Consider the following 9,443-nt stretch of genomic DNA (forward strand, 5'->3'; position numbering starts at 1 on the left):
AATGTAGATAGCATCATATGAGAGGGGAAGGTGCCATGGTATAGCCCGTCTCATCAGATCTTGGAAGCTAAGCAGGGTCACGTTTGGAAGGGAGGCCACCAAGGAAGACTAATGGCAAACCACCTCTGCTTCCCACTTGCCTTGGAAGCCCCTTGCTGGGTCTGCCGTAAGTCGGCTCCAACTTGATTACACTTTACACACACGGAATCATATCGAAATATCCTGCACTTATTGATTTAGAAAATCTATGTGTCACTTTTCAAAGACCTGCTCGAAGCGGCTCAAATAGACACACACAACACACACACAGAGTACAATTCTAAAGCCAACATCACAGAAACCATCCATGAAAACAAAGGCACAAAAACAGCATAAGACAACATTCAGTAGCCTAAAATAATATTCATCAACAGGACTGTCAGCTCTGGGTGGGGAAACAACTGGAGATATTGGGGGTGGGACCTAGGGAGGGCGGGGTTCGGGAAGAGTCCACCCTCCAAAGCAGCCATTTGCTCCAGGGGAATTGATCTCTGTAGCCTGGAGATCAGTTGTAATAGTGGGCTATCTCCAGGTCCCACCTGGAGGATGGCAACCCCTTTAATCAAACAGCCCTTCAGACATAAAAACAGCTTTTAAAATATGGAACCCTTCAGTCAAAACCCCAGGTAAAATGTTACATGCCGGTGCCTAAAGGAAAGTAAGGTCGGTGCCAAGCAAACCTCAAGGGGAAGGGCATTCCAAAACTGAGGTGCCACCACTGAAAAATCCCTGTCTCTACTTGCCACCTATGGCTGCCTCACCTCTGTAGGTCAGGACAAAGAGAGCAGGGCTGGAGAAGGGCATAAGCCATGCTGAAACGTGGAAACTGTGACCGATCAACAAATTGGATATTGAACGACTGATTCTATATAATGAACAGTATTTACCCCAATGCACAACTAGTTTCTTTCCCTCGAGGTATGCCATAAAAAAGAGGGAGTTGTCTGACACTGATATACAAGTTACAGTTATGTTCAGTTAAAAATTATTTAAGGGGGTCATCAAACATTCAGGGTCATCTTCCTTTCGGGTAAATACGGTAATGCAGTCCAGACTTCCAAGGTAATTGTGCTAGATGCACAGGTATTCAGTTGTCTGAGACTTTCCTAGCTCTGCTGCAGTCCTGTGTGTGTGCCAGGCAATCAACTCCAGCCATTATTGCATGCACCCTGCTGAAACCCAATGACCGCCTTTTCCATCACATGCCCTGACAGTTGATGGGTTTACTGTTGCGTGGCCTGACCCAGACCTTTCTGTGATGCCAATCACCTAGACAGGATGCAATTTCCCCAATCCACAGCCCCACAAGCAGAAGTGAGCAGGGCATGTGTACGCTCAGAGTTTTCCGTTCTCACCATATATTTATGCATCATAAGGAGAATTGAGGTCCTTGGACCATAAGGGGTTACCCATCAGGGTTTCATTTTATGCATCTTATTCTAATAATACTTCCCCTTCCCACCTCATCTAGAAATATAGATTTTTAAACTACTCTGGCCCACACACAAAGGCCTAGGCAGGGATATAGTCTGTAAGGTTGCCAACTCTGGGTTGGGAGATTCCTGGAGATTTGGAGCATAGTGGGAGTTTGGAGAGGGGAGGATGTGATGCCACAGAGCCCACCCTCCAAAACTGCAGTTTTCCCCAGGGAAACTTATCTCTAGCCTGGAGATCTGTTGTAATTCCAGGAGATCTCCTGGCCCCACGCGTTCAGGGCAGCATATGTGGCTATCTCCCCTCGACTTCATCCTCACAACAACTCTATGAAGTAGTTCAGCTGAGGGACTGTGTTACTGGATGAAAGTAAACTAGTCAGCTCCATGGTCAAGTGGGAATTTGAACCGGGGTCTCTCTGGTCAAAGTCTAGCTCTCCAATTTAGTTTCGTTTAAACTAGTTAGTCTAGTTTAGCAACTAGCATTGTTAAACGCTGTTCTGTGCTTTAGGGAGAGACAGGGCCGGCCCCAGCTTATTTTGCACCCTAGGCAAGGATCCCTTCTGACGCCCCCCCATGCGCCGCCCCCTCTCCCCTGTGCATCACCCCCCATGCTGGTAAGGGCTGCTGTGCTGGTAAGGTGCTGCTGCTGCCACCGGCCAGAGAATTTCCGCACCGACTGACCCACTTTGCCCGGCTGCCTCCTCGCCCAGCCGCCCAGTGCCTTTCCCGGCTCCTGCTGGTGGAGCCTCCCACAGGCTGGCAGGTTGCAGGAATGGGCCACGCTGGGTATAGGGGCTTTTGGCGGGGGGTGGGTGCAGTTTGGCGCCCCTAAGGGCCAGCCCGCTCTAGGCGAATGCCTAGTTCACCTAGTGAGCGAGCCGGCCCTGGGGAGAGATGAAATCGAAATCAGAACTGCTCTATCAACACTTGTCAGGGAAGAACAGGATCCCCATGTTGGGCTTACCTGTCCCTACTTCAGGCCGTGTTTTTAGAAGAACTCACTACATGGGTTGGGGCCATCACAGAAACAGTGGATCATGTTCTTCAGCAACCACTAGCTCGACTAAGGGGTTTCCTCAGTATACAATGGCCCCAATTTATGAAACAAGGTCTATTCAATTATATTTTGGGGGAACAGGGAATTCACTGTGGGGGTGCTGCCAATCCCCAGTCAATTATAGAGAAGCACTTATGGATTTTCATGGGACTTTAGTGTGGTTGGTTCAAGTAGCCATATGAAGTGGCAGAAAGCTGAGGTAATAGAATGGACTGTACCACTTTGGCAAGCAGGTGAGGGATATATTTTAGTTCCTCTACATCAGTCTGTGGCACGATGGCACCCACCAAGTGTGTTTAGAAAGTGGATGGGGCCACGTGGGGCTTGTGGCAAGCATGGCTTATGATTGGCCACTGGGAATTTCATTGGCTGTACATTTTTTTTTAAGTTGCTTTGGCAGAAGCCACCACCACAGTGCAAGGATCTTCACCATGTGACTGAAGGTAAGCTGTGGGAGCCATTGTGTGGCTGATTCCACCTCCTGCAGCAGCCAATTTTCCTTACGTATTTTATTCAGAACTGCTTGTAGACTGCTGCAGCCAATTTTGTAGCAGCCATTTTTTTGTGACTGTGCCCACCACACTGTGCCATAATTCCAAAGATACCCACAGGGTCAAAAAGGTTGGGAGACCCCTGCCCTATGTTAATAATTCCACAATATGGTAAACAAGTATAGAATGTGTGGGGGAGAATTTTTCTTTAATTCGCAGTGGGGTTTTACAGATGGAGGAGCATTAAAAATGTGACTCCCTCCCCAAGCACAGTCAGAAGTGGTACAGCCCCTTCTACTGCAGACTGGAAGGTTGGGAGCCCGTAAGACCCGAGTGCCACGTGGTGGAGTGAGCTAGCTCATAAGTTCAAGACCCGAGTGCCACGTGGTGGAGTGAGCTCTGGCCAAACCTAGCCATTGGAAAGCAAGAAATCTCAAGTAGATAAATAGGTACCACTTTGGTGGGAAGGTAACAGCATTCTGTGCGCCTCAGCTTTTAGTCATGCCGGGCACATAACCACGGAAAAGTCTTCGGACAGTGCTGGCTCTTCGGCTTGGAAATGGAGAAGTGCACTGTCCCCTAGAGTCGGATTCTACTGGCTTTCAAGCAAGGGAAACCTTTACATTTACCTTTTACACAGCTAATCTTGCTGGATTTGCTACATCGTTAAGCTCTTTTGTCTACTATCAGGAGTTGGGTTATGCAAAGCCGCGGTGATAGGCGTAATCCATGCTGCCAGACTCTAAATGCCAAGAAGTTCTAGAGATTTGCACATAGCCATGCTGGTTCCCTTTGGAGAAAAGATCACTTGGGGCTTCTTGGTGTCTTTTTCTAATTGTTGGACCTAAAAGGGGAGGCACGCAGGCACTTCTCACCTTTTGGAAAAGTGGGGTGCACATAACAATTCCATTGCCATGAATTTGGCAACCTGTCTTATTTTAAAAGACCATGTTGCAATGCCTGCAATCACTGTGTAAGCTAGGGATGCCAGCCTCCAGGTGGGACCTGGGGATCCCCTGGAAGTACACCTCATCTCCAGACTACAGAGATCACTTCCCCTGTAGAAATGGCTGCTTTGGAGAGTGGACTCTATGGCCTTGTACCCCACTGAGGGCCCTGTCCTCCCCGGGCTCCATCCCCAGGTCCCCAGCCTGGATCTGGCAGCCCTACCCCCCATCCCCCCACTGGTGGCCAGGGAGGACCTGGCAATCTCTGACTCTGATCATGGGGAATCAGGAGAGCAGAAATGTTAGAACTGTTAGAAAATAATTTAGAGAGGCAAAAAGTATACAACTAAAATATTTTAAAGATGTTATGAGACTAAACTAATGTTTAAGAAAATGTACAAGTGTAAAAACTTTATCTGTTGCAACTTAAGTACTGTATGCACTATGCTCTGATTTTTTTGAAACTTAATTTGTAACTAACAGTCTCATAAAATAAAATAAAAAAGGAGGGCAGACCCTATCCCACTTGATAAGCAGGCATGATTTGCTCACAGTGGAAAATCAACATTCAGAAAACGGAATACAATAACTGAGTAATTATCTCTGATAGTCTGATGATGTGTGTTTGCATAAAAGTTTATACCGTGAATAAAACTTTGTTGGTCTTAAAGTTGCCACTGGACTCAAACTTTGTTCTGAGTGATTATCAGAAGATGGTAACGAGTGAGGAGCGCAGGTGTCAGTTCTGGGGTTTGCTGGGTTTCTAGGAGGATGGAACAAATGCTCTATACCGTTGGGATCTTTGCTGATCTCTGGGACAAGCCGCAGAGTAGCTGAGGAGTGGAAAGATTATATTATTTTTACTACACTCTCCTTGCTATCCACAAGCTATTCAAGCGTGAGGCTTAGATGGTGAGCCCTTTGGAGACAGGGATAAATATTGATGAAATTGCTGCAAGTCATCCTGAGGCTGCAGCGTAGGGCAGCTCGTATTCAATATCTTGCCATGGGACTTTAGTCACAATGGACTTCTGCAGGATTCTGTGCCCAGTGTTTTTAAAAAGTTGCCTGCCCAGACCTTGGGGAACGGGTAGGATGGGTTAAACAATAAATGAATGAAATGAAAACATTTGTTCCAGTAATCTGAGGACTCTGTAACTCTCTGTAGCATACCTGCATGGGAGGAGGAAACATCTAGTCCTGCGCAACTAGGTGGCAGTTCATGTAACAATGGGCCTTACCAAGCGGCTAATGCATTGCCAGGAAGTGGTGCCTGTCCACATGGTTGTGCAAGATGAACATTCCTTCCTTCCTTCCTGTGGTTACATCCATGTGGGAGGGCTTTAGCCAATCTAAACTAGCCCTAACCTAAATGCCCCAGCACCGTCCTTTATGGCAATAATTTTTCAGACTTTGCAATACCGAGGGCTGCTTTTCTGGTATGTTTCTTCTTTCCGGTGTTGTTTCTTCTTTGCACAGCTCTACATTTTTTTAACCTGAGGGCCATGAATACATACTTGAAAGCCTTATGAATGAAAGTTCAATGTCTGTATTTCTTTTAAGGCAGGGATCTGACATGCACATGGATGATGGAGAGCCATGCACACATTGACACTTTTTTTGCACTGTTAAAGGAACAAGCAGCTCTCCTATGTGTATTTTACAACTGAAAAGCAGGTTGCCACTGTAATATGTGGGAGAACATTTTTTTTCCTGACCTACAGTAACGTCAGGCAATTGTTCTGGCAGTCCCTAGTCCAGAGTTTGAAAAGCCCATTGCTTTCTGAGAATCTCTAGATGCCATTCTCTGTAGTGCTTTCTACTTGGATACTGAAATGGACAATGAAACTGCGGAAGGGACTCCCATGAAAGGTAGGTGCCCTCCACTCTAGGCATACCTCCCTCCCATACTTCCTTGATGGAATCAATTGTTCGGATGGACCACTTGGGAGGCACGTGGGTTGCCTTCATTTAGTAGTAAATTGCATTGCTTCGAAAAGAGTAAATCTTCAAAAATATCAGAAATAGAGAATACAGGGGTTTTGGTGTAGTGGTCAGAGTACCAACTAGGATCTGAGAGGTTCAAATCCCTGCTCTGCCAGGGAAGCTCTCTGGGTGACCTTGGGCCAGTCATATACTCTCAGCCTAACCTACCTCACAGGGTTGTTGTGAGGATAAAACGGAGGACAGAACAATGTTGGAAGCCACTCTGGATCCCCATTGGGGAGAAAGGCTGTGTATAAGGTGAAGAAATACATTTGGGGGTGGTTGATAGCTCCAGTCTCCTTACTAGAATCTCCCTTCCTTCATATCATCTCCTTTGCAGGGAGTTTTGATAAGGATGATATTCAACCAGCATCCCATTTTCCTTCACTCCCTGCAAAAATCAGGATCTGAGATGCAGTGGCTGCTACACTCAATTTGAAGTCCAGGTTCAGATTCCATCTGGAAATCGATGCTGTGTGTGTGTCTCAAGCCAATTTCCCCAGCCAATTTGCTTCTAAAAATGCAGATTTGTGTTCTCCTAAGTATGATTTGTTGCTTTAATATATCTGATAGTGGATGTGGTTCGATTAGGGATTTTAGGATAAGAACAAAAGCATTAATCATTATGCATTGAAGAGAGAGACGGAAAAGAGAGAGAGGGACGGGGGTGCGTGTGCAGAAAAAAAGTTTGGCCAGGCCAGCCTGTCCCCTCCCCTCGATCGCATGGCTTGCACTCAGCCTGCCTTCTGACTGCTGCAAAAGGAGCAGCCAAATTTGCTTTCTGTGCACAGAGGAGATGGATCTTAGCCAGGGTCTGTGGACCAAAGAGAAAAGAGGGTCAAGAACAGGCAACTAGTTTATGGTTGCCAGCTTCTCACTGGGAAATTCCTGGAGATTTAGGGATATGGTCTGGGGAGGGCAGGTTTTTAGGGAGCGGAGTGACTTCAATGGGGTATAATGCCATAGAGTCCACCTTCCAAAACAGCCCTTTTCTCTCCCCACCCCCGGAGAACTGATCTCTTTAGTCTGGAAATCAGGTGCAATCAGTCGTGAGATCTCCAGGCCCCCACTGGACGTTGGCAAGCCTATGAACATTAAACAATTTGCTGGGATGTCTCATTTTGCACAATTCATTCTGCTTTTGCTAATCAAAGGGAGGGGTGAGCCATTGTGAGCCCCACCTGTGACCACAGGAAATCTGATTTATTTGAGCAGCATATTGTTGCAGCCATATGTTTGTGTGTGTGTGTAAGTGACATCAAGTCCCAATTGACTTACAGAAGGCCCAGTAAGGGGCTTTTAAGGGAAGTGAGAAGCAGAGGCAGTTTGCCATTGCCTTCCTCTGCATTCTTCCTTGGCAGTCTCACATCTGAGAGTACCAACCCCCGAGATCTTCTAAAATCTGACAACATCAGGCTATACCATCCTGCCTTCCCTCCCTCCCTCTCAGCCATAAGAGCTATAAACGTTTCTGTGCCTGCTTGCTTAAACAGAGGCTCCACAGAAGCCAAATTTGAGCCAAGATCTTTCTCATACACTGCGGCTTTTTCTGTAGCCAGCCTCCATCTTTTCCCAGTAGCAGATGCATTTTTAAGCCTTTGATATTTTCTCAGGTCAAAAAGAGCAAGATCTCAAGATGGCTACCTTTTTACATGGAGATCCACCTGAGATGGCATTTGGTGGCTACTGCCCCTGCACCTAAACAGCTGCCTGGCCATGGTGGTGCACACAGACTTGATTCTCTGGGTTGAGTTTGTGTTGTAAGTGGCAAGAGGCAGGCACGTGCGTGCAATGGGCATGCACATAGACAGCCATCTGGGAAGCATTTTTACTTTCCCCTCTGATACTAAAGGATCAATTCAGTGCACAAAGTCAACCTGTCGTGCGGCAATGTACTTTACTTTTATTTACTTTAGATGAGTAAAACACATTTTTCTACCCAATGAGAATGCAAAGCCGCTCACATCATTTTCTTATGTTTTACCATTGCAACAACAACCCTAAGAGGTAGGTTAGGATGAGAGTGGGAGTGACTGGCCCAAGGCCACCTAGTGAGCTTCCATGGCAGAGTGGGGAATTAGACCTGGGCCTCCCAGATCCTAGTCTAACACCCTAACCACTGTATAAAAATTCAGCACTCCTTAAATTGCCTCCCACTCCATACAAAATTGCTCACCTTGTTTTCTGGTAGAGCTGCACTTCCTTTCACCATTAATCTATTTAGGGAACATACAATACGCAGCTTATGCAAGTACAAAAGTTGTTGTTGTTGTTCAGTCGCACAGTCGAGTCCGACTCTTCGCGACCCCATGGACCAGATCACGCCAGGCCTTCCTATCTTCTGCCTTCATCTGCCTTTTGATCAATTTCATGTTCGTTGCATCTATGACACTGTCTAACCATCTCATCCTTTGCCGTCCCCGTCTTCTTTGACCTTCGATCTTTCCCAGCATCAGGGGCTTCTCCAGTGAGTGCTCCCTTCTCATTTGGTGGCCAAAGTATTTGAGCTTCAGTTTCATTATCTGGCCTTCCAGGGAACAGTCAGGGTTGATTTCTTTTAGGATTGACTGATTTGATCTTCTTGCAGTCCAGGGGACTCTCAAGAGTCTTCTCCAGCACCATCGTTCAAAAGAATCTATTCTTTGGCGCTCGGCCTTCCTTATAGTCCAACTCTCGCAGCCATACATGACTACTGGGAATACCATTGCTTTGACCATGCGGACTTTTGTTGGCAGGGTGACGTCTCTACTTTTTATCATGCTGTTTAGGTTCGCCATCGCTTTCCTCCAAAGGAGCAGGCGAGTGCTGAGTGGCAAATGACTTATGGCAATCCCAGTAAGGGTCTTCCTAGGCAAGTGAGAAGCAGAAGTGGTTTGCCATAAGCCTTCCTCTGCAGAGCCTTTCTTGGTGGTGTCCCATCCAAGTACCAGCCCTGCTTAGCTTCCAAGATCTGACGAGACTGAACTATACCATGCCACCTTCCCAAGTGCACGTTAGAGGGTGCCCCATCCGGAACGTGTTGCCTGGATCGCCTGCTTCACTATGGTTGGACCCAGAGTCCATGTTCAGATGTCATACTTAAGTGTGATTAAGAAAAAATATGCAGCTTGTTGCCAGGCTCATGTGGACACCTTGCTTCCCTACTCCACTCTATTTTTATGCAGAGTCACAATATGAAACTCCAGTTACCAACGAAATACAAATGAAATTGGTGGAAGGTTAACTCCAATTTGCCCCACCCTGAATAATAGGGATTCTAAATCTGCATGCTTGCATCCATATATCACAGGTAACAGTAGACAGTTTGTAACTGTGAGTCTCCATGCATAGAAGGGAAGGAAGAGGAGCAGAGTAATTAATATTTTTGAACTGCAGAAGTCTTTTGTCTGAATGCAGCCAGAGCATTGACACTGATGTGACAGCTGCAATGTTTCCTGTGGTGTACACGGTTTCTTCTGCATCATTCTGGAAAGTCCTGCAAAAACCT

The sequence above is a fragment of the Gekko japonicus genome, unplaced genomic scaffold (assembly GCF_001447785.1).
Source record: "Gekko japonicus isolate JY-2015 unplaced genomic scaffold, Gekko_japonicus_V1.1 scaffold1619, whole genome shotgun sequence".
NCBI classification, from domain to species: Eukaryota; Metazoa; Chordata; class Lepidosauria; order Squamata; family Gekkonidae; genus Gekko; species Gekko japonicus.